The 22,813-nt window shown below is 40.9% G+C and overlaps 1 long non-coding RNA gene across 1 annotated transcript in view; it reads right to left on the reverse strand.

Annotated features, from left to right (window-relative positions):
• Window positions 1–19,043: 19,043 nt before the first annotated feature.
• The window catches only part of LOC117870914, a 43,332-nt gene continuing 39,562 nt past the window's right edge, over window positions 19,044–22,813 (reverse strand). Inside the window, exons 3-4 of the long non-coding RNA XR_004644069.1 lie at window positions 20,619–20,791; window positions 19,044–19,198 (exon numbers count right to left, since the gene is read on the reverse strand). This is a non-coding gene — a long non-coding RNA (uncharacterized LOC117870914). The remainder of the gene's footprint in view (window positions 19,199–20,618; window positions 20,792–22,813) is intronic.

The following is a 22,813-nucleotide window of genomic DNA, read 5'->3' on the forward strand; positions in this document are numbered from 1 at the left end:
GGAACCAATCCATGCAACAAACCTCGATGCCAACTCTGCCCACATATCTACATCAGCGACACCATCACAGGACCTAACCAGATCAGCCACACCATCACCGGTTCATTCACCTGCACGTCCACCAATGTTATATACGCCATCATATGCCAACAATGCCCCTCTGCTATGTACATTGGCCAAACTGGACAGTCTCTACGTAAAAGGATAAATGGACACAAATCAGATATTAGGAATGGCAATATACAAAAATCTGTAGGCAAACACTTCAATCTCCCTGGACACACAATAGCACGATTATATGATAATATGATGGATAGACTTGTTTGTTCGACTAACATGTACCAGGAGAGAGGCAGCACCCCAACATGCAGAGGGCTTGTACCTCGATACGTCAGAAGTGATGTGTAACTTGTTTGTACCTGTGTATAAGAATACATCCCTGAGGGATTTCTTTGTCCAGACTAGGGGGCATTGGAGAGTCCTGCCACTGACTGAGCTGCGTCCATTGTCAGGGATCACAAATTTATAGTATGTCCTGTAGCGTCTGCTGGAAACTATTACTGTGCTTCGTTTGGCAATACACCTGGCCGGGTGCCTTCATACCTTATCAGAGTCTGTGGTCATTGGGGGTTCTCTCAGGGTCTGCTGTGTCAGATATCTGCACAGAGCTGGGGCAGCACACGGAGAACACACGCACACAGCCGACTGTTATCAACATTGGATAGAGTAGAGCACCACCGGTGGCATCTGACGACAGCATAAATTGTATTTATTCATTTTTTTCACAATGTAGTTACTAGCTTGTTAGAGCCTGAAAATCACTATAGAAACCATGGTAGCAAATTAGGTAGTTAGCAACCAGCTTTCAACCAATTAAAGATATGGTGGCTATGTTAATTCTATTCCTAAAAAGGACTAAATTACAATATATCTCCTATAGTATTATGCCTTCTGAAATGGACAAAGACATTATCGTTCACATAAACAGTTTTCCTTTTTAATTAAGAAAGTTAGTATTTGTGTATGAAGACAAAAACATTTGAGAGAATTTTAAACCTAGACTGAATGCAAAAAAGTGTGTTTTATTATTGAAAATATATTGTTTTTCAAGGAAATACACTGAGTAAGAACACAAAATTAACATAGAATTTTGTATTCGTTGCATCAGTTATTTACCAAAGAAAGCCTATCAGTTAAAATGATGAATTTTAACCTTTTCCAATTCTTCTAGAGAACATTCAATTTATATTCTTCAGACTCTTTGCTACTTGTTCACCATACTAATGCAAAAAATATTGTTTTTGTAATATTTATAAAGATCTAGTTACAAGTTTTCAAGGACAGATTTCACATTTCTTTCAAATGTGAACCCTCTAGTATAATTTAAGAAAAAAATGAAATAAAGTAGCTAACATATGGCATGGTTATGTGATTTAATGCATTAATATTGAAATATAGTGTTATATTGAATATGATTCTGATGGTCAATAGAAAATACAAAGGTCATGTTATCAGAGAATACAGAAAGCTTAAAGACTTGAATACCAATGGATTAACATTTCTGTGCAATCCCTTTTTTGCTCTTGTGAGTTCCAGAAATGTCCTTATAAAATTGGTAGCTTCAAAACCACTTCACAAAAATAACCCTGTCAATATTATTGGAGACAACTAAATCCAGAGAAATCCAAGTTTAAATGTAGGTTTAAATTTCAGGTTAGGAAAAACCTGAATTTTCATATTTGTGAAATCAAACCGTTTTTATAGCTTTGAAGACAATCCTAGTCAAAGAACTCTAAACTTCCAGTACTCAGAAAAAGACACAAAGACCCCATTTAATTGTGATTGAAAACTCCGTGGTGTCTATTATCCCCTAAGTTACACCTGTGCAAACTCCATGAAGTCAGAGAGGTTGCACAGATATAACTGAGGGCAAAATTTATCCTATTATTGGATTGTGGCTCTCCTTTTTTCATCTAGCAGTTCCTAGAGTTAAATTTTCTAAATAATGGCCTCATGAGCATGCTATCAGTCATGCTGACAAATGGCAGAGTTCATGAGAACAGGTTGGTTGGCATATTTAAATCCAGCAACAATAGGTTTGTATATATTCCTTCTATCACAGTCTATGGCAGGGGTCGGCAACCTTTGGCACGCGGCTTGCCAGGGTAAGCACCCTGGTGGGCCGGGCTGGTTTGTTTACCTGCTGTGTTCACAGGTTTGGCTGATTGTGGCTCCCACTAGCCACGGTTCGCCATCCCAGGCCAATGGGGGCTGTGGGAAGTGGTGCGGGCCGAGGGATGTGCTGGCCGCCACTTCCCACTGCCCCCATTGGCCTGGAACGGTGAAGTACGGCCAGTGGGAGCCGCAATCGGCTGAACCTGTGGACATGGCAGGTAAACAAACCAGCCTTACCCTGGCGAGCCACATGCCAAAGGTTGCTGATCCCTGAACTACAAGATACTCAATTCCAAATATGCCAACAAAACAGTTCTAAAAGTGCTGGCAGGACACTTGGTTCTGATATACTATAACTGCCCCATCCCTACAGGCCTTCTGAACATCAGAAGCCAATTCTAAAATGTGTCTTGCTCAGGACACGCAAAACTGGGCTACCACTCTGCTTCAGCAGGACTTTGCTGCTGCTAAGCTGTGTGTCAGTTTCCTGACATACCAGCTTGTCTAGTTTGCCAGCAAACTCTTCACGACTGTCAATCCAAACCTTGCCTTGCAGGTAACAGTCAGTCAGCCCAAATTTCCGAGTTCCCCAGACACTTAATATAGGTCCCAATTCAGCAAAACACTGCACGGTCCAGTCCCTTTCACTGGATACTCACAGAAGTTAATACGTTTTCTGCCTCCAAAGACATAGTGTACACAGCAGACTGTTAGGTTAAACACAACAATGGAATGGTCTTGTAATAAAACAAGAATGAGTTTATTAATAAAGAGCAGGTATTTAAATGATACCAAGTAAGAATCAATGAGACAGGTGTGGCTATAAATTAAAAAAAAAACCACACATTTCCTACTTACTACAATTTAATTTTAACAAGTTACAATCTTTATCTAAGCAAGTTTCTCACTTACATCAAGTTTCTAGTACTCTTGCCTTTCAAGCCAAGAGGATCCAGGTTTCATAGGCTCAAAGGGTGCAGTCCCGTAAATGACGGATTACTCAAATGTCTTTTTTGCTCCTCTTATATTACTCATAGTCCATTGTCTCTGTGTGAAAAGCCAGGAAGGCTTCTTGGTGTTCAGATTCTGTCCCCCAGAATGATTGTTGAACAGTATTCTACCCTGTTCGTTTCACTTGACGGATTTCTTACCTTTTATGTAAAGATACTTTCATTGTTTTCTGCCTGTAACCAAGCTGGCTAGACAAATGAATACACATTCCTTTGTCTAGTGCAGCCTGGTCTTATGCTTTGCCTCCCAAACACATTTTAAGAACATATTTCTAGCACATATCTATAATTCATTATGATCAACACTTGCCTACATCACAAGTGCTTTTAGGGACCATTGTGTCAACAGTTTACATATGATACCTTACATAACATCTTTGGGATATGTATTATGACAACAGTTTGTTGAGACAATGAGTGTCAGGCCTGAGTGGGTTACAGTATGGGGCTCCTCTGCCATTTGGTATTAAGGGGTTTCCAGGGCCACACCTAATCAACCTGATTTCCTCTTGACTGCACACAAACACCTGTGCATTCAGTTCTAGCACACCATAGACCAAGATTGCCAGCCTCTGGTACGCGACTCGCCAGGGTAAGCACCCTGGCGGGTCGGGCCAGTTTGTTTACCTGCCGCGTCAGCAGGTTCGGACGATCGTGGCTCCCACTAGCTGCGGTTCGCCACTCCAGGCCAATGGGGGAGGCAGGAAGCCGCGGCCAGCACATCCCTCGTCCCGCGCCACTTCCCACAGCCCCCATTGGCCTGGGACGGTGAACTGCAGCCAGTGGGAGCCACAATCGTCTAAACCTGCGGATGCAGCAGATAAACAAACCAGCCCGGCCCAACAGGGTGCTTACCCTGGTGTGCCGCGTGCCAAAGGTTGCCGATTCCTGCTGTAGTATGCCCGAAAATAATTCTCCATACCCACAGAAAGACACATTCTGCCCCCCCTTCTCTCAATGAGCAAACTTTTTGAGTAGTCCCACTGATTTCAATTGGACTATTTACAAAGTAAGGGTACTGTTGTATTAATTTAGATGGAATACATAGGCCAAAGGTGTTAACATAACCCAGTCACTGTCCACCATCAAACAGTGTTAAGCAAGATATGGAGTTTGATATACAGAGACTTCAGTCTGCTTAATACCATGGCAAACATACCATTAAAATCTTTTTAACCTTTTATTTAAGATAAAGAAAAGAAGGGAAAAAACAGTTAAAGCATTTGAAATGTAAAGTATTAAATAAGACTTTCATTTTTACAATATCCCTTGTTCCCTTTCCAGTTAGCTGGGAAGAGTTTTTAGAAGGAAAACCCCCATGTTTGACAGTCTCTTAGATGGTATCAAAGATGGTAATAACTGTCTTTTGGGGAGGGGAAGAAGAGAAGAAGTTAGTTTAGATAGACTGGAGCTGTTGTTGTTAAAGTCCAATTCCATTTCATCCAAGGTGGTGTTTGGGATTCAGGTGGAACTGGTAGAGGTGATGATGTTATCTGGGTGCCTCTCTCTGGCCTGATTTGGTCAGGACATCTCTCAGGATTAGGATGAAGAAGGCAAGGGGTCCCAGGAGATGGTGAGGCTGATAGCAAGGACAGTGAAGCTTGCTTCAGTAGCCTCCATCTGTTCTTTCTATATTTCTTTAAGGACCCATAAAAGGGAAAGATGGAAGTGATGAAACAGCCCATCCCCTCATTATTTTGTCCACCACTTAGACTTAGCTTCTGACACACCAATTTTGGTTTGCTGATTTCCAGACCTACACTTTCTTGTTTATTAAGCATGATCTTAACCCAGTCCTTAAGTTTTATCAGTAGACCTTTTTGTTTAGACTAATTCAGTATTTCTGTCTTCTTTTCGAACCTTTTCCCCATCAACATTTGTTATTATGACATTTTATGAACTTTCACATACTTTTTACAGTTGAGCTAACCATTAGAGTAAATTTGTAGGCCCTATTATCACAACAATACTACTCAGCATGAATAAGGGTATCAGACTCTGGCTCAAACAGAATAGAAGGAAATAAATTTCTGGAGAGCTAGGGCCAAGTAAGAACCTTCTTCTCCATGCCTTCACTGAGGAACAGAGAAATTCTGAGAGTGAAGGAATACTTACATAACATAGAACTTGCTTTGGAAGTCACGGCTATGTCTATGACAGAGCACTCAAGCATGTGGTTAAGTTTCTCTGCAGTCAAGACTTAAAGTTAAGTATGTACTTCATTGTTTTGCTGAATTGGGAAGTGTGGAGAATCTGAGTTAAAACTAACAGCAGCTGATTTAAATACCAAATGTAGGTTAAAAAGCAATGATATATTATTTATTTATTATTTGTCATTTTTATCACTGTGCAATGTCAAAAGTAATCAACAACAAAAAGCATATAGGTGCATCATAATCATGACCAACTGGCACCATTTGTATTCTGCATCTGAAAATAGATATCCAGCATATTAGCTATCCACATTAAAAATGAACACGCAAACAAAATAAAAAATTCCCCTGTAGTCTTAAGAAAAGGTTTCATTTTGACAGGGGGGATGTGAATATCAGAATGTTACATTGAACATGGTGATTTTCTACTGCATTTACCTCAGGCAATAGTACAGTGAAATTTAAACAAGATAGTAATTATATCAAAGGTGTCAAATAAAAAACCTTCAAAATTCAGATTTACACACGTCCCTCTGAAAAGAGAGAAATCAGTCAGCTCTCATACCTTATTATATAAGTATCTAATACAAATCCAAAGACAATTCTCTTTTCAGGATGTCGTAAGAGAGGTGGGTGTAACACTGGAAGAAATGAGGAGTTCTGAACTGTTGGTTGGCAAAATAAAAAATAAAATAAAAAAATTGTTGGTTTGATGCACTTTGCTACACATCAAACTCAAAATGAATCACTTTTTATCTCTGAAAAGATATTCTTTCCAAATTGTGTCAATCAATTGGAACAGTGAAGAGATTCCACCCCACCACCACCATTCTAGTGACCTCACCACACATTAGGTGGTTGAGGCTGTTGTCTGGCTTGTTGGAAAAGGTGTGTGCCCCTTTAAGGGCTAGAGAGCCCAGAAGTGACTTTCTGCTGCAGATCAAACCAAGTCAGCCCCTGGTGACCGGAAGAGAGGGGGAACTATATAGGTCCATGCTGGTGCAGGAAAGGCCCTCTTTTAATTTTAATTAGAGCCATTAGATTACCAGGTTAAAAATGAAGACAATAATTCCCTTCTCAGTACATTTTTCTTCAGCTGCATACAGCTTGAACTCTATGATAACTGCTGGTGTTTTAGCTACATCAGAAAAATAAATTCTTAATCATGGGCCAAATTGCAGGTGGTGTAAATCATACCTCCACTGAGTTCAGTGGAAACACTTTTTCTGTTCCACCTTAAAAATATGAGGGTGGCTATTGATGGAACAGTCACAGGTCCCAATACTGAAAGGTTCTGAGCAGTCCCTGAGTTACCCCAATAACACTGCTAGGGAGAGGAATGGACATAGCACCCTGAGAGGGGATGCTGAGCCCATTGTAGGATCGGCTTATGGTAATATGCTTGTTCCTCAAATCATTTGATAAATGTACACCTATTCTAAGGGTATGTCTACACTACGGGATTAATCCGAATTTATATAATTCAAATTTTGGAAACAGATTGTATAAAGTTGAATGTATGCGGCCATACTAAGCACATTAATTCGGCGGTATGCATCCATGTACTGGGGCTAGCATCGATTTCCGGAGCGTTGCACTGTGGGTAGCTATCCCATAGCTATCCCATAGTTCCCTCAGTCTCTTCCGCCCATTGGAATTCTGGGTTGAGATCCCAATGCCTGATGGGGCCAAAAACATTGTCGCGGGTGGTTCTGGGTACATCCTCCCCCCTCTCCAGGGAAGCAACGGCAGACAACCGTTTCGCGCCTTTTTCCTGGGTGAACAGTGCAGACGCCATACCATGGCAAGCATGGAGCCCACTCAGCTCAAGACAGCAGTCATGAACATTGTAAACACCTCGCGCATTATCGTGCAGTTTATGCTGAACCAGAACTTGCAAAACCAGGCGGTGAGGAGTAGGCTACGGCAGCGCGGCAGCAAGAGTGATGAGGACATGGACATGGAATTCTATCAAACCACGGGCCCCGGTGCTTTGGAGATCATGCTGTTAATGGGGCAGGTTATAGCTGTGGAACACCAATTCTGGGCCTGGGAAACAAGCACAGACTGGTGGGACCGCATAGTGTTGTAGGTGTGGGACGATTCCCAGTGGCTGCGAAACTTTTGCATGCATAAGGGCACTTTCATGGAACTTTGTGACTTGCTTTCCCCTGCCCTGAAGCGACAGAATACCAAGATGAGAGCAGCCCTCACAGTTGAGAAGCGAGTGGCGATAGCCCCGTGGAAGCTTGCAACACCAGACAGCTACCGGTCAGTCAGGAATCAATTTGGAATGGGCAAATCTACTATGGGGGCTGCTGTGATGCAAGTAGCCAAAGCAATCACTGAGCTGCTGCTACGAAAGGTAGTGACTCTGGGAAATGTGCAGGTCATAGTGGATGGCTTTGCTGCAATGGGATTCCCTAACTGTGGTGGGGCGATAGATGGAACCCATATCCCTATCTTGGCACTGGAGCACCAGGGTACCCAGTACATAAACTGCAAGGGGTACTTTTCAATGGTGCTGCAAGCACTTGTGGATCACAAGGGACGTTTCACCAACATCAACGTGGGGTGGCCGGGAAGGGTTCATGACGCTCGCGTCTTCAGGAACACTGCTCTTTTTAAACGGCTGCAGCAAGGGACTTACTTCCTGGACCAGAAAATAACCATTGGGAATGTTGAAATGCCTATAGTTATCCTTGGGGACCCAGCCTACCCCTTAATGCCATGGCTCATGAAGCCATACACAGGCAGCCTTGACAGGAGTCAGGAGCTGTTCAACTACAGGCTAAGCAAGTGCAGAATGGTGGTAGAATGTGCATTTGGCCGTTTAAAAGGTCACTGGGGATCGTTACTGACTCTGTCAGATCTCAGCCAAACCAATATCCCCATTGTAATTGCTGCTGGCTATGTGCTCCCAATCTCTGTGAGAGTAAGGGGGAGACCTTTATGGCGGGGTGGGAGGCTGAGGCAAATCGCCTGGCTGCTGATTATGCGCAGCCAGACACCAGGGCGATTAGAAGATCACACCAGGAAGTGCTGCGCATCAGAGAAGCTTTGAAAACCAGTTTCATGACTGGCCAGGTTACGGTGTGAAAGTTCTGTTTGTTGAAAACCTGCTCCCTTGATTGACTCATTCCCTGTAAGCTAACTGTAGTAAGAGGAGGCCCTGAGATATAAACCTTGGTATCAGAGGCCCGGTATGAGGCCTAAGGCCCGAACTAAAGAAATGGTCAAGACTTTGCTAACATAAAGCAAAGTTAAACTGTGAGCCAGAAGCAGGCCCTGCTCACAGAAGCTGGCAAGGAAAGGGCTGATGCTGCAAAAAGAGACATACCTAAAAGGTACTGGACACCAGGTATCAGAACATACACTATACTGGAACGTTCCACAGATAACATGGAACAGCCCGACCCATCCCAATGACAGGGGCAAAAGGGTAAAATGATGGATAGAGTTGTTTTGATCGAACCAACATGTACAAGGTGAGAGGCGGCACCTTGCTACGTAGAGGGGTTGCACCTCAATACGTCAGGAGTGATGTGTAACTTGTTTGTACCTGTGTATAAGACTGTATCCCTGGGGTGGTGTCTTTGTCCAGCCGAGGGGGCAGTGGAAAGTCCCGCCACTGACTGAGCTGAGTCCATTGCCAAGAGGCACTTTCTCGTAGTATGCCCGGTAGACTAAGTAATCTACGGGGAACTGCAACTGTGTCCGAGGTCGCAATAAACCTGGCCGAGGTGCCTTCGTACCTTACTAGACTCTGTGGTTATTTGGGGTTCTCTTCGGGTCTGCTGGGTCAGCTATCTGTGCAGACCTGGGGCAGCACACAGAGGGAACACACGCACGCAGCCGAGTGATATCAACAAAGGAGAAAGCAAAGCACCACACCGGTAACATCTGACAACACTGGTGACGCCGACCACTGATCTGGTAAGTAAGCGAGCTGTCCGCTGTAGGAACCGTGATCTAACATGGCAGAAAACCTTGAGCTAGGGAACCCCCGATCCCCTCCCTTATGATCCCCACGGAGTTTGATAACTCGTGGACCCGCTGGATTGCCAGTAAGGGGGTCCATATGAATTTAAAAAAGAGAGTGGGGAAAGATGGACTGGCATATGCAGAGCGATGGGAGAAACCGAGGCTCTGAGAAACAGTAATAAGAGTAAAAAAGTAAGAATTTTGCAACTCATGTCTATGGCTCAGACAGCATGCTGGCATGCTGGCCAAACAAGTCATAGGAAAAACAGGAGAGTAGAAGAGGTAACCTGGGCAGTCGAGCACTGGAAAGCCCAAGCTCTGTTAGCAGAGCAACAGGCCGTCCAAACTCATAATATGCTCGAGCAAGTGAAGCAGGAAAATAAAAAATTGGAAACAGCTGTAGAAAACCTGCAGAAGCAAAAAGTGCCGTCCCCTGTTATAAATATTGGTGGTAAACAGCAGGCTTCAGGTAGCTACCCTGTGCCTGAAGAATGGGGACAGAAATGGAAAAAGTTGGTCCTAGTAAAATTAAAAGATGAAACGGGGTTCACTGCATTGCAACCACCACCTTATGATAAAAGCCAGGTTCCAGTTAAACTTAAACTGAGACCTAGACTGGTGCCTGTCAGAACGGGACAAGTAAGTGCACAGAAGGAAAGAGTAACACATAATACTTTCACAGAATTGGTAAATCAAATTGGTAAAGTCAATCGCAGGGGAGTAAATAAAAAAGAATTTCAAAGTAAAAAACCAAAATTAAATGGGTTAACACCTAAAATTGATGCATTAACACATGGAGTTGCCCAAAACCAGTTAACTGCAGCAAAAAAGGGCACTCCCGCCATCCATTTGGCATGCACACAAAAGCAACAGACATTGGGGTAACAAATTCAGGTTTTACAACAGCAGGCAACTACCCCTATTCTCCTCTCAAAGCCAGGATAAAAAACAGGGGCACAGTTCCTAACTGTGCAGGTTCCCAACTGCTTTGACCCACGGAACCACACTCCGCGCTCATATCTGAAAATAGAACCTTCTTTCTCAAATATTTTTACATAACAGTTAAATTTTGTCCTTTATATGCTTTCTTAGTTTGCTAAACTTGCTGCTGCTACCTGTACTTTCAAATATCTTGATAGAGTTAATCTCTCTTGGCTCAAGACTCGCTACCTTCCTAGGTTGCTCTTCAACCCCCTACCCCTTCTCTAGCCTCTCCTCAATTCTGCTCTCTCTTTTTGTTTTAAAAGTTAAAAGTTATAGTTTTTACAGAAACCTCCAAATAATACAGCAATTAAAAACAGAATAAAACAAGAAACAAAAAAAAACCGAGGTAAAAACTTTACTTTAAATAAATCCAGTAAATTAATTATTTTAACCCTTCAGGAATGCAACAGCTGGAATTATTCCTAACTTTCTTGAAGATATGGTTGCCAAGCAACAGAAACGCACACTCTGCTTCTAATCCTAACCACTCACTAATATTTGAAACATGGGCGTTTCTTATTTCCATATAGCAGAGTTTTAAAATAATGTTAAATATAAAGTAATGCAAAATTCCTTGTTACCAAATTAATACAATACATTTGGCAAATAGTAATATATTTTTTACCAATTTATGTTACAAGTTTTAAATAAGGAAATAATTTGGTTATTCAAACGTTTAACCCTTTTTATTTATTTATTTATTTATTTGCCTTACTTTGTATAGTTATGAATAGAATTCTGGCGCCATTTGTTTTTAATTGTAAGTTTGTCATGTATGTTGTCTTGTGTTGTATGTTGTGTGTGTCACATGACTATTTTTTATTATTTTTATTTTGTTGCAACAAAAGTTAATTTATACCCTTTTAAAAATGTATGTATATGTGGTACCACACTATTTTAAGATCATGGTTGGGGTATAATCATAGTAGTTTTAGCACCAATTTTTTGTGCAAAGTTCAAAAAGGTTTCAGTTACAAATATATGTACATATATTTCTGCCTCAACAAATAATGCAATTGCAAACAAAAAATATTCTCTTATCAATCACAGTTTTGTTTTGTTTTTTTTTAAAGATTTTTTTTTATTTGTTATTCAAAGAAAAAATGTAAGGGGAAACCTCAACATTAAGGTAAAGATAATATTAATAAAATGTTAATTTCTTGTTTGGGCTTTTAAATATAGTTATAAAAATATCATAACCAAAATGTTTTAAAATAACAATTTATGCATAAAGCTAACCAAACAATTTGAACAGGTTTCCACCTTTGGCTCCCAAACATAACAAAGCATCATGAAACTATACCCTCAAATACCCTCAAAGTACTGTATTTAAAATTTATTTTGGTTTAATTTTATACTTGGTTTAATTTTATACACTTTTCTTTTGTTATGTTATGTTAATGGGAAGCAATGGTTGTTAAAGTTTGTGCATCTAAACAGTTAACAAAAGTGAAATTGGTATCACAAGCAAATTAATTCTAAAAAGCTTGATACAAATTCTGTTAACTCCTTTGCTGAAACAAATTGTTCAGCAAGGGAAAGAAATACACCTTCTTATGGAAGATTGTGAGCGTTTATTTTAGCCGTTAAGCATTACATTTTGTATAAAAATATTAGTAACACATCAAATGAAAAAGAATGTCTATACAACAATTGCAAAAGTATAGCTTGTGTTATAAAAGGCTCGGTCCCTATTACCTTGTTCTTATTACATTGTAAACAAACTAAGTTAAACTGTGTATTAAGTTTGGGTTACTGAAAACAAAAACAAAAACAAAAAACAAAAACTTTACTCTGTTAACTAACAAAAGTTGTTTAAGTTGCATTCCACAGACTAAAGACACCAGAAGACATCACACCACAAAAATACCAGATGATATCAGTATATAGTAAAGAAACCCACAAGCATCAAGAAAAGAAAAATGAAGAGCTTTATAAATAAGAGACTGGTCAAATACACCTCTATCTATCATATATGGACAATTAACTTAACAATCAGCTAAAAAAGCACTAGCTGGACCAAAATAAGCCATCATTTAATTTCAACTTGGGTACTATGTAAAAACAACCTTATTATTGCTGTACTGCTGTATTATTGTTGTACTGTTGTCTTATTGCTGTATTGTAATATTGCTGTACAACATTTACAATGTGCATAACCTTGCTAAACTGTTTAACCAATACCCAGGTAAAAATCAACAAACAAATGGCAGCAAACAACGTGAAGGCAAGAAAAAAAAAGTGGTAAACAAACAAAAAGTTACATACGAACTACAAATTGGATAAACACCTTGCCTGTTAGTACCAGTCATAATTTGGGTCAGTAACACTGCATCCTAACTAAGGCACACGTTATTCAAAACGATCTTGTTCAGTGTCTGGGTACCAATACTACATCCTGACACAGCACTATTTTATAAATTGGTTGCTGTCCATTCAGTAGGTTATCTGGAAGACAGCATCCATAAGAAACAACTGAATCTATGTCAACTACTGGTGTATTGCAGAGCCATGCAACCCGTGAAACAAAGAAGCTAGCCACTTCAATTTCCTGCACAGTAAAGCTTACCAAAGGGTGACACCAGCCATAAGGGTAACCTATAACATGAATGGACAGTACTGTATAGTAACTAATTACAATATATTTATATATAAAGGCCTCAGTGGTAGTGTCACTACTCCAAATTTCTGTTTTTCTTCTCATATACATAGCACTGTGGGACACACCATCACAATCCCTATCCAGTATTTCAAAACACTCAGCCTACTACTAATAATGAGACAGGTGATAACTGGAATTGCCCTAATAGCAGTGTGTTTCTATCTGTGTTACCAAAGTAAAAGGACCAGAGTACAACACCAGACTGGAAAAACATGGTTATGCTTGAATATAAGGTGGTGTCATATGTATACATACATACTATACATATATGCCCATACACAACACAAATATATATGCCATATCCACATAATTCATATATATTAATTATTTGGGAGTGCCTCTAAGGCTCAATCGTAACACTACATTCCTCAGTCATGGTCCCTAACATTCCCAGGCCCACCATAAGGGACTAAAAAATAATTGAATAATAAAATCTGCCTATCAGTCGTATGTGGGAATGTGCAGACTAAAAAGACAGATGGGGCATGGATGTATGGATGGTAAAATAAGATAACCACATAACAGTGTTTAGCCCACTGGGTTATCTTTAGTCCATGCATTATGCTTTTCCAGGATGATGGGTAAACATCCTCCCCTTAAAAAGACAAAAAGTGGGGGAATGTAGTAAGAGGAGGCCCTGAGATATAAACCTTGGTATCAGAGGCCCGGTATGAGGCCTAAGGCCCGAACTAAAGAAATGGTCAAGACTTTGCTAACATAAAGCAAAGTTAAACTGTGAGCCAGAGGCAGGCCCTGCTCACAGAAGCTGGCAAGGAAAGGGCTGATGCTGCAAAAAGAGACATACCTAAAAGGTACTGGACACCAAATATCAGAACATACACTATACTGGAACGTTCCACAGATAACATGGAACAGGCCGACCCATCCCAATGACAGGGGCAAAAGGGTAAAATGATGGATAGAGTTGTTTTGATTGAACCAACATGTACAAGGTGAGAGGCGGCACCTTGCTACGTAGAGGGGTTGCACCTTAATACGTCAGGAGTGATGTGTAACTTGTTTGTACCTGTGTATAAGACTGTATCCCTGGGGTGGTGTCTTTGTCCAGCCGAGGGGGCAGTGGAAAGTCCCGCCACTGACTGAGCTGAGTCCATTGCCAAGAGGCACTTTCTCGTAGTATGCCTGGTAGACTAAGTAATCTTCGGGGAACTGCAACTGTGTCTGAGGTTGCAATAAACCTGGCCGAGGTGCCTTCGTACCTTACTAGACTCTGTGGTTATTGGGGGTTCGCTTCAGGTCTGCTGGGTCCCATATTTCAACCAGGTTACCATGAGCAATATCACTCTCCTGAGGATTACACAGCAAGATAAAGAACGGATGTTGCTTGAATGCCCGCAAACACAGGGACAATACGCTGCCAGACTTTGTCATTCAATGATACCAAATTACTTGCTACTAACATGGCGTGGTCAAGTGTCCTACCATGGAGGATGGAATAAGGCTGCACTGCCCAGAAACCTTCTGCAAAGGCTTTTGGAGTACCTCCAGGAGAGCTTCATGGAGATGTCCCTGGAGGATTTCCGCTCCATCCCCAGACACGTTAATAGACTTTTCCAGTAGCTGCACTGGCCGCGAATGCATCCCAAGTCCTCAGGGCAAATTAATCATTAAAAAACGCTTGCTTTTAAACCATGTTTTATATTTGAAAAGGTAAACTCACCTGAGGTCCCTTCCATGGGGTCATGGTCTTGGGTACTGGCTTGGGAGGGTTCTTCAGTCAGGCTGAGAAAAAGATCCTGGCTGTTGGGGAGAACGGAGTGCTGTGTGCTCTCTGCAAGCTCCTCGTCCTCCTCCTCCTCCTCCTCCTCCTCTTCACTGTCTGCAGAATCCTCAGGTGTGGCTGATGAGATTACCCCCGCCTCGGAATCCACGGTCAGAGGTGGGGTAGTGGTGGCCGCCCCCCCTAGAATTGCATGCAGCTCAGCGTAGAAGCGGCATGTCTGCGGCTCTGACCCAGACCTTCCGTTTGCCTCCTTTGTTTTCTGATAGGCTTGTCTGAGCTCCTTGACTTTCACGCGGCACTGCTCTGAGTCCCTATTGTGGCCTCTCTCCATCATGCCCTTGAATATTTTTTCAAAAGTTTTGGCATTTTGTCTTTTCGAATGAAGTTCTGCTAGCACTGAATCCTCTCCCCATATAGCGATCAGATCCAGTACCTCCCGTACGGTCCATGCTGGTGCTCTTTTTTGATTATCGGCCTGCATGGTTATCTGTGCTGATGAGCTCTCTGTGGTCACCTATGCTCTCCTGTGCTGGGCAAACAGGAAATTAAATTCAAATGTTCACGGGGCTTTTCCTGTCTACCTGGCCAGTGCATCCAAGTTCAGATTGTTGTCCAGAGCGGTCACAATGGTGCACTGTGGGATAGCTCCCGGAGGCCAATACCATTGAATTGCACTAACCCTAATTCGAAATGACAATATCGATTGGCACTACTCCGCTCATCGGGGAGGAGTACAGAAATCAATTTTAAGAGCCCTTTATTTCGAAATAAATGGCTTCGTTGTGTGGATGGGTGCAGGGTTAATTCAATTTAATGCTGCTAAATTCGATTTAAACTCATAGTGTAGACCAGGCCTAAAACTCTAACCTCTGTTAATACCAGATCTAGGTCTTTCAACAAAATATTAGGCTCTCCCTATATCATCGGTTCTCTTGCTATGGTCTACTATCGGTTTGTGGCACCCTTGCTGTGTCTGCTGGCTGGTTACATGGTGCTGGCTCCTCCTTTTTTCCCACGTGCTAAATTGTATAAAAGACAACTAAGTATAAATTAAATACTTCACTAATATTACTCTGCCATGTAAATAATTGTTGTAAGTGCCACATAGATGTTGTGTGATTATGAATGTGAAGAGAGTTGGTCTACAAACCACGCTATGAAAAAAATCTCAGGGCTCAGTCCCAAGGCTACTCTCAACATTTTTTTCCCCAAAAAGCTTTCAATATCACTCCTGTGAATTCTGACAGGTAGACCCAGACCCAGATTTTAAATTTTTAGAATCTATTTCATTCTCTAAGAATTTCCAGTTAAACTGTAAAATTTTTTATGAGCAGGTTGTTGGCAGCTGACAGCAAATGTGCCTTTTATCTATGGGCAATCAGATACCTTGGAGAAGCAGTTAAGTTCCTTTATTGATTAAGATAGCTGAAAAAATAAAAGCCACTACCCAAAGCACTGGTGATATGGAAGGCCTAAGAATTAACTCAGGGAGAATAAGAGGGGAGTACTTGGGAACTAATTGCAAACACAAGGGCTGGGGCATTGATTAGATTGAAGTTGAGTATGCTTGTGTATGTCAGAAGTTATCACCCAGAAAAGTGAGAAGAAAGCCAGAGAAGCTCTGGGTGAATGTGACCCTGAGAGGAAGCCAAGAGAGAAAGCTTCTTTGGGCAGAGTGCTGTCTGGAAAGAGGCTTGTAAACAGTGAGCAAGGAAATTGCATCCTGTCCTACTGTGCTTGGGGAAACAGGACTCTGTGTACATTCTTTGTAAATAAACAGAATTGCACCAAATAAATACTTGACTCATATAATAATTTTTTTCAAATGGAAACAAGTTGCAAGACCTTCCAGATGTAGCCTAAGCTCTTGGGCCAAAAGGGACAGCATTATCTGTCATTATGACATACCTCACAATGTATACAGAGTTAATGCTGGATTATTGTGATGGAATATATCATCCATATTTACAATTGTAATGTTCAAATCCCCAAACTGACACTGCATTAAGAAAAAATAATCTTCTTTTCATTCTAGATTTTCAGAGTGAGTCTCAAATTGAATTTTGTATTCAATCCTTGTAGAAGTGCCAGAAAAGTTTCATTACTCTAGATCTTATCAGTTTTGGAAGTGTCTCTGATCTGAGAAGTAAATAACATGTAATCTGGGGGACTTGTCTCTGGTCATGTGGAACTTTTTGATCTGATTTATTTTTGGCCCCTCCCCACTTACTAAAGGGTTGAGCCATTATTTCCTTGGGTAGGGCCTCTTACAGGGGCTTTGGCTGTCAAACCGGAGGTCAAATGAACTTTCTCACTGTAAATATGGGCTGAGTATCCCCTTTTGCTGGAAAAGGGTGCTAGGCAATTTGACCTCTGGCCAATGGCCAACCCATCAGTAGTGGGGAACTGCCATCAAGAAACCAGAATCAGCTGGGAACAAATACAAATGTGGAATCAAAGGGATAACAAAAGGGAACCAGTGATAGAAAACACCATTCCCCTCTCCCCCTTTCCATCTGCAGGCACAGATCATTTAAATTATAATCCAAAATGAACAGGCTAGTGTTTGTTATGTGTAGGAGACAGCCAGCAAAAGCAAACAAAAATGTGAGCTAAACAAAGAATACAATCAAATCTGTCTCTTTTTCCTTAGTCCAGCAGCTTCAGATCAAATTTGGAGTCCTACTCTTAACTCCTAGAAAAAAAATGGTTCCAACAGGGCTGGTGTGTGGTGAACTGTGGCTATGAAGTTTGTACAGGCTAGGGGTGTATTTCCAAAAAGGCCTTGTCTATATTAGCACATTTAGTGGCTGCAATTCATCACTGGGGCTCCCTCCATACATTGATGTCTTTTCCCAGTAACTGGCTATCTAGCATTTATCTACTACCAGGAAGTTACTTTGTGTAACCTGAGTCAGTCATTTTCTGTAGAGAGTCTAAAAGCAGGACTAGTTATTAACTAGGACACATTTTGTTATCAGCCTGAGCTGTTCGTATATCATGACCCAGAACTCTTGAATAAATCTACCTGGGATATATCTAGCTTATAGGATAGAAATTTCACAGCTCCCCCATTCTCTGTTACATAGTCACTGACATGCTTGTTTGGCAGAGCCCTGCACTGGGGCGGTGGAGAATCTCACTGTCATGGAAGAGGCACCAGGGTCATCCTTTATGAGAAGCTTTCCATTGCTCTGATGGGAGTAGGAACTGCTATACCCTTCTGAAGGGCATAGCATAATTTTCCACATGTGAACAGCCAGATCTTCCTCTTCTCTGATCCTCCTCATAGACTGCTATACTTTAAGGCCAGAAGGGACCATCATGATCATCTAGTCTGACCTCCTCCACATTGAAGGTCACAGAACCTCACCCACCTACACCAGTTGGAGGCCTATAACCTCTGGCTGAGTTATTGAAGCTCTTCTTTGGAAACTATACTTCTCATTCACTTACTCCCTAATCCACCTCCTCACTTTTCAGTACCATACTTCCTCAGGGGAACATATTAGTAACAGCCCCAATGCAGGGACTGTTATTCTACCTGGATTTTATCCAGACTGTGCAAGTTGGTGGAGAGACTCTTTAATTCTTCCCTCACAACTGCCAACCCACAAAGGGCCAGGCAGATTCTAGCCCCAATGATCTATAGATTATAGGGATGTGTCTCATTGGAACCATGCACCATTGGTATGGAAGTCTGAAGTAAGTTTCACTGCTAACATTGTGAATGGATGATATATGGCCCATATTCTATTTCTGGACTTTTGTCTCTCTTTTGCACTATCACGCTTTTCCATAAAGTCTATTTTGACCTTCGTCTCTCCCAGAATAAAAACTTTATATGGTTGGCCATAGGAGACCCGGTTATAACCATAATTAGAAATACTCTAGGTAAATAGTCCATAATCAAACAAACAATTTTCATATTTAATATGGTATGAAATATATCTATTAATGATACATTTTCTTAAACTTCTTACAAAATTAATGAAAATTTATATTTGGGGCTTAAACTATGGGGCACTGTTGCTTTAAGAGGATCTACACATTTTAATTCACTCAAATACATTCTAAAATATCTAACTCTCAATATGAAATTTTTGAAATAAAAATAGGATTATCAGAAATTATTCATTATTTTTACTATTAAAAATAAAAAGGGCCTAGAGGCCCTAATCTGGGTTTGGGGCCCATTGCATTGTATACACATAACAAGAAGTCAGGCCTTGCCCCCGAGAATTTACAAGTAGGAAAACAACTTTAATTACAAACTTAGAAATCAACTTAGTCTTTTTCATGAAATTGAAGGAAAGCATGATGGTTCTTTGTGTTGCTGTTCTTCCACTGTTCTACATGTAAAAAAGATAGTAATCATGACTCGATAATCTTTCATATATTTTCAAGTACTAGTAAGACAAGCTGCACTCCAGGATTTTCAATGTGCTGTAGAAATGTCCACACTGGTCTAGTGGATGTGGGGAAGCTGTAGACATGATATATCTTGATTTTAGTAAAGCTTTTTGACATGACATTTTCATAAGCACACTAGGGAAATGTCTAAATGAAATTACTATAAGGTGGGTGCAAAACTGGTTGAAAGACCATATTCATAGAGTGATTATCAATGGTCTACTATCAAACTAGGAGAGGGAGCTGTGGGGTCCTGCAGGGGTCTGTCCTGGGTCTGGTACTAATCAATGTTTTCATTAATGACTTAGTTAATGGAGTAGGGAGTATGCTTATAAAATTTGCAAATGACATCAAGGAGGGAGGAGTTGCTAGCACTTTGAAGGACAGGATTAGTATTCAATATGACCTTGACAAATTGGAGAATTGGTCTGAAATCAACAAGATGAAATTCAATAAAGCCAAGTTCCAAGTACTACACTTATGAAGGAAAATCAAATGTACAACTACAAAAAGGGAAATAACTGGCTAGACAGTGCTGCTGAAAAGGTTCTGGGGATGATAGTGGATCACAAATTGAATATGAGTCAACCATGTGGTGCAGTTGAGAAAAAGGCTAATATTCCAGAGTGTATTAACAGGACCATCATGTGTAAGACATGAGAGGTAATCGTCCCACTTTTCTCAGCACTGCTGAGGCCTCAACTGGTATACGGTGTCCAAATTTGAGCACCACACTTTGTGAAAGATGTGGACAAACTAGACAGAGTCCAGAGGAAAGCAACAAAAAATGATAGGTTTAGAAAATCTGATCTGTGTGGAAAGGCCAAAGAAATTGGGCATGTTTAGTCTTAAGAAAAGAAAACTAGGGGGACCCGATGCTATGGGCTGTTATAAAGTGGACTGCGATCAATTGTTTTCCATGTCCACTGAAGGTAGGATCTGCAGCTTAATCTGCAGCAAGGGAAATTTTGATATCAGAGAAAACTTTTAAACTATAAAGATAGTTGAGACTGGAATAGGCTTCCTAGAGAGGTTGTGGGATCCCTGTCATCTGAGGTTTTTAAGAACAGGTCAGACAAACACCTGTCAGGGACAGTCTAATTATACTTAGTCCTGCCTCAGCTCAGAGGGCTGGACAACATGACTACTCAAGGTCCCTTCCAGCCCTACATTTCTATGATTCTTATACTACGCAGTAAGCTGATGCAGTGTTACTCTGACTTGCCATGCATTAACTTGCTGTGTAGACAAGCTCTAAGTGATGGAGTAAATATTGGCTTTCACTAAGAACAAAACTTAAAAAACAATGCAGTGGCTGTGCCGTGGAGTGGAGGCTTCTGAATAAGCAGACAGGGGTGCTGGAATAATTTTTATAGTGAGGGTGCTGACAGCAATTGAAACAAACTTTAAATAATGTATATAATAGAAACTTCTTCAAGCCAGGGCGTGCTGCCTGCATCTATGGGAGCAGGCACTGAGGTTCCTCCACCTACCTTGTTCACTTGGATCTCTTGCTCCTATGAAGGCTTACTCACATCTTGTTGAATGGGACTATTCACGTGCTGTTAAGCACATGCTTCAGTCTTCTCAGGATTGCAGAGTTGCTAACTCTTCCCACTTTATCTTGAGTCTCGTGGCATTTGCTGTTTTTCTTAACACCTCCACTCTGGAATCAAGAGACCCCAGGAAAATCTCAGCTTTTATATTTTTTAATGTAGCCCTCACAGTTGTAGAGAACACCTTGAAAATATGACTTGAGTGCACTCTCTATTTCCCTTTTGGGGAAATAGAGAACCTCAAATTCATATATATGTATATATAAAGCCAATCTCATGATATTTTGGGGCCTAATCATGATTTTTGAATGTTGTATAGAACAGCATGGAGGATGATAAATGGGAAAGGAGTGGGGCCAGGAGGCCAGGGGGCATTGTGAAGGTATATTTCACTCCACTTGCCCTGTACCTCCAGAAAGCCAGATTGTTTGGGCATTTTGAAGAAAAAAATGAATTTCACCCTTAATGAAGCCTGCAGGGTCACCTATCTACCCAGTGTGTATGCTTTCTAGCAATATTGGGTCATTGTTGACATAGCAATTTCCTTTTTACTAAGAACACAGTGTTATGGTTCTATAAATAAATGCTATTTTCTGCATAGGGTTTTGACTAGAATGCATTCAGAGACAGTATTTCTCCATGAAAATCACTTGTGGTGATTTATATATAATTTTTTTAGTAATACCCTAATTCATCTTCTGTCACCAGATTACTATGTAAATCTATGTGCATAAGTCTATGGAAATTAACTTTTTAAAGGACAGACACCATATTTTTAGTAGCAATCAGGATGTTCTATTTGTAATATTGTATCCTGTCATGCTAAATCCAGGTGTGAATTCAGAAGATACGCTTGCATTGGACAATTTAGTAATTTAGGCTTCGATCCTGCAATGAGCTCCAGGTGGGCACAGGAGTTTGCCTGTGCAGAGCTCATTGCAGGATCAGGGCCTTAAAACCAAAATTATTAAGGTCTAACTATTTTTATTCACTAGTGTTCAAATGTATTGGTTAAAATACCTATAAATGCTTCATCTAGACAGCAGGGCACCATTTCAGGAACTGATTGCCTATTATAGTGCTGACAATGAAAGAGGAAAATACCTCAAAGGAGTGGGAGCATGGACTATGACTTTCCCATTGAACTCAATGTAAAACTTATAATTTCTTGCCCCTAATTTGCAGGATGCTTCAGTTTTCAGTGGCCATTACACTATGCTTCTAAGCTGCTTTTCAAATAAAACTGTAATGAGTGGAAAGCAAAGGCAACAGTACTGCAGTTTTCAGAGTCCCACTACAATAAAGATTCATTTCATATATGTACAAGAATATTCTCCTGTTCTTTGTTTTGGTTTTCTTACCTCCCTCATGGAATTAATCAACTACAAATATCTTTAGCATGATTTATTTTACAGTCCCTGGTCTAGGTCCTGAAAATGCACTCTCCCTCATAATAAAGACGCCCCTTTTAAGGATTCCAGCAACAATACTTAAGAAAGGAAAAACACACACACAAATAATCCAAACAGTCACCATTTTCCATGGCAGAGGTGTGTGCAGAGATCAGACACAATATGCAAACTCCAGCTCATGTTGTGCCTCCTCTGGTAGAGATCATCTGTCTCGTTAATGTGAAGGGATAAGGAAGTATGTTAACCAAGGAATTGGGGAGGGATGCAGGAGACTGGGTGCTAATTGAAGCAAAGTGTTCTATTAATATAGAGTGCTGGCTCCAAGCATGCCTAAAATCTAAATAATGATTCTAAACTCTAAAGACCTTATCCTGCATTCCTTGTGCACTCAGTACTCCCATTTAAATCAATGGGGCTTTTATGGACATGAGAAACACAGGATCAGATCATAAGTAAATAAGTTGTCAGAACTAACAACAAAATCTCACAATGTTTACAAGAAAAATTGCTGATCTGGTCAGTTCCCTCCCACCTAATAATAAATATATGGCAGGTCCAGTCAGACCAAAGGCACCATACTGCTCACTCTGACACTCTGGAGGCGCATCTAACCCACTAAATTTCCTTTGGGATTTTTGATGGTTTCCAAATGATCTCTCCTGTCATTTAGTCCTACTGCCATTGGATAGTTTGTGTACATTGCTCTTCAAAGGCTTACAG

The sequence above is a fragment of the Trachemys scripta genome, chromosome 1 (genome assembly GCF_013100865.1).
Source record: "Trachemys scripta elegans isolate TJP31775 chromosome 1, CAS_Tse_1.0, whole genome shotgun sequence".
NCBI lineage: Eukaryota > Metazoa > Chordata > Testudines > Emydidae > Trachemys > Trachemys scripta.